Raw genomic sequence first — 3,577 nt, forward strand, 5'->3', positions numbered from 1 at the left:
GGGGAGAAAGCATTGAAAGGTTGAAGCGCCAATAGTGAGTTTTCTAGCTAGACCCTTCAACAAATCTTGGGCAGAAGTCTTAACTGCAGATTTCTTAAGGGTTGTATTCCAACAATAGCAATCAAACCCCTTTTCCATTTAGCTCCCGTGATTCTGGACGGGCCTGTAAAGTAGATGTTTAGTGAGTGGCATGAGATGCTCCCTTTTTTGCTCTTCACTCTGTGAAGCATTTGAGGGTTGGCCACAATCCAAGGTAGATGCATCATTTGCTCAGCGGGAAGAGAAACGGGCAGGCGGGGGTACATTGTGGGGACCTTTACCAGCTGAGAAAGAAACAGTGAGCAGCACCCAGCTGCCAAGTGGCCTCACAGTGGCGCAGCTGCTTGTCTCTGCTAAATATAAAGCACTAGCTATCAGGGGCGGGGCAGGGGAACTGGCTGGGGAAAGTTTGGCATGAAATGGCAAAAGGTTTTGAATCCTGCACCAAGTCTTCTTGGCTGGGCCAGGGGTTTGGGGAGGCATGCTCAGAAGGGAACAGCAACATTTTCTAGAGGTTGAGAGAAGGACTGCCAAATTTTGGGTTTCCCAAATTCTGGCACTAAGGTGGAGCCAAGGAGTGGAGAATGGATGGAGCCCAGCAGACTCTGAGGAATGAAGAAGAAGAAGAAGAAGAAGAAGAAGAAGAAGAAGAAGAAGAGGAGTTTGGATTTGATATCCCGCCTTTCACTCCCCTTCAGGAGTCTCAAAGCGGCTAACAATCTCCTTTCCCTTCCTCCCCCACAACAAAGACTCTGTGAGGTGAGTGGGGCTGAGAGACTTCAAAGAAGTGTGACTGGCCCAAGGTCACCCAGCAGCTGCATGTGGAGGAGCGGGAAACGAACCCGGTTCACCAGATTAGGTGACTACCGCTCTTAACCACTACACCACACTGGCTCTTCTTTTTCTGAATTAATCAGAAAAAGAACAAAGAACAGGTGCTTTCTCTGTATGGCTGTGGCTGGCAGGTACACTGGACAGAAGTGGGCTCCTGCCCTCATTAAATGTTCATCACCCTTAAAATCCACATCCTCTGCACTGGAGTGGGAAACCTTTTCAGCCTAAGTGGGCTGGATCCTGAGGCCACCCACCCATTATGTAAATCCCTTTAGGGCCCACAACTATCCCCATAATTCACGAAACTTTGCGCAAATTACACTCATGGTTTTTAATCAGCATAAAGAAATAACTGTTTATTCTGTTTATCATTTTGACATTCAGCGCACTGAAAGAACATGAAGATTTACAGTACACACATAATGTAGCTTGCCTTGCTAACTATCACCTGTCACTTTTTATTTACATTTATCACCGCCTGACTGCAGACAAAATAGAGCCTCTTTGTAAAGCTAACCATAGCTTTTGATATCTCCTAATGATGAGTTTCTAACTAATTACCCATTTCTAGCGATTTTATATGTGTATGTGCTGGAAGAATGAAACCTTTGAACAGGTCATTCTGTTGTGCTTTGTCAAATGGTTAAGGGCTCTCACATTCTGGGCTCCTACAAGTAGCTCCCAGCATCCCTGTCTATTGGCTGTGCAATTTCTGAAAGTCCATTAGATCCTAATTCCTGCTGTATTCCCTGCACCAGAGTGGTCCAACGTGCAGCCCAACAGCTTTTTTTGGTAGCCCTCCGCAACACTGGACGCCTCCCTGCAGCCCTTGCGCTTCCTTCCCAAAGCCTGGTAAGTGAGGCGCTGGGCTTTGGGAAGGAGATGTGAGACTGACAGGGTCAACGCTTTCCCAGCCCTGGGAAGGGGGTGGGAGGGTTCTACCAGCCTGCCAAAGCCTCATGCTTCCTTCCCAAAACCTGGTGCCTCTTCTGAGCTGTCTTCTGACCCCCTGTTCCCCTCACACAGCTACAGTTCCCAGGATGGGTTCAATCTCTCTTCCAAGGGAACTCAGATTTAGATGAATGGCTTCAGAGCTATATCTAAACATTAAATTTAGGCTATGTAGATATTCGTGGTTAAAAACACAGCAAAGTTGTTTCAAGTCACTTTTTTATGTTGTCGTGCAAACTAGTGATGGGGCAGTTAAGCTGCCATCCGATGTACATTACCTGATTTGTGTCCATTCACTGAATCCACCTGTCCATATGCAACAGCTGCCTCAAATGTACACACCTCATGTGTAACCATGGCTTTCATTTTCAAATCAGATGGAAGCTGGTTTGAGGGGAAACATGTCAATCAGCTGTATTTCTCAAGAAACTACAGAATACAGCTGGGTTGTGCCTAATGTCACTCTGCTTCAAACATCAGCAGTGTGAACACATTGGACCCAGAATAAACGGAAATATTCGCACAGCGTCCAAATTCAGACATTGTGTACAGAGCTGGCTTTTCTCCTCACAAGTAAGCAGCCCAACACCATTTGTTCTGAGAGTTAAAAGGGGAGTGTCTTTTCCCTTTTAGGACAATTCGAATTCTACTGTGTTTTGCTTTTTGAATTTAAAAACAAAGGACAACACTGCTGTTTGAACTGGAGAAGGCATTTTAAGGGCAAAGAGGGACAGGACCCTCCAAGAAGCCAAACGCTTCATGACGACACCACCTGGGCAGCCAGTATTCGCCTCTCTCTTCCTTCAACCTTCGCCTCTCTCTTCCTTCAACCTTCAACAGGAAGGAGTGATGAAAAGACCACCTGTGCTCCAAGGCTCTTCAGCTATCTGCCCAGAGTCTCATAATCCCATCTGTCTTGCTGCTCCATCACAGTCGACTCAGCTCTGTCAAGAAACTCTGCACGTTGTCCTGCCGCTTGAGCTGTGGGCCTCAAACCACTGCGCCTTCTCTTACAGCAAGACAACCAGCTTGCACTTGCTACAAGTGTACTGTTGCATGTTCTCTGGCAGAAAGACCAAAATGGCACAGGTGTTGCAAGTCACTGCAGCAGCTCCCTCGCCCTCCACGTCTCTTGGTCCTATGAACACCGAGAGACAGTGCTCTGGGCCTCCCCTTTAAACTCCCCTGCTAAACGCCCGTACAAAAGCCCGTTTGCAGGGTCTGTTTGTGAGCTCACAGGAGCTGCAATGGTCTCAGTTTGACTACTGCTGAGTTGCTGTACCTTCTTGTTCAACTGTTGTAGCCCTGGGGAAAGAAAGCAACAAGAGATAGTTGCTCCTAGCATTTGCCCTTCTTGGAGATTGAAACATAGAGGTCGGACAACAGTTCAGGCAAACAATTCAGACATCCTTCCTAGCTTTGCACAGTATGCTCTGACCACTGTAACACCACTGCTGCAGCTTCTCCCTTGGGTTTACCTTGCCCCTGCTGCCACTACTCAACTCTCAGATCCATACCTGCAGAATCCTGTGTTGGAATCCATTGCTGCCACCCACCTCACAGCAGGTAGAAGGGGCTCAAGAACTGCCCATCCATTCTGGAAGCTGAGATGGCCTGCTGTCCACTTGGGATACATTTGATTCCCCTTAGCTGGTTTATCATGAGGGATGGAGAGAAGGTGGCAGATTATTTAGAGCAGGGGTCAGCAGCCTTTTTCAGCCGTGGGCTGGTCCACCGTCCCTCAGACCATTTT

The 3,577-nt window shown here is 47.7% G+C and overlaps 1 long non-coding RNA gene across 1 annotated transcript; it reads right to left on the bottom strand.

Moving 5' to 3' along the window:
- Positions 1-1,214: 1,214 nt before the first annotated feature.
- Positions 1,215-3,118, bottom strand: LOC128409923 (uncharacterized). The gene is made up of 2 exons (XR_008329341.1): positions 2,656-3,118; positions 1,215-2,625 (listed from the first exon to the last, which is right to left on the bottom strand). It is a non-coding gene; the product is annotated as an uncharacterized LOC128409923 (long non-coding RNA).
- Between the last annotated feature and the right edge of the window lie 459 nt (positions 3,119-3,577).

Source organism: Podarcis raffonei, chromosome 3 (genome assembly GCF_027172205.1).
Source record: "Podarcis raffonei isolate rPodRaf1 chromosome 3, rPodRaf1.pri, whole genome shotgun sequence".
In the NCBI taxonomy this organism is placed as follows: Eukaryota; Metazoa; Chordata; class Lepidosauria; order Squamata; family Lacertidae; genus Podarcis; species Podarcis raffonei.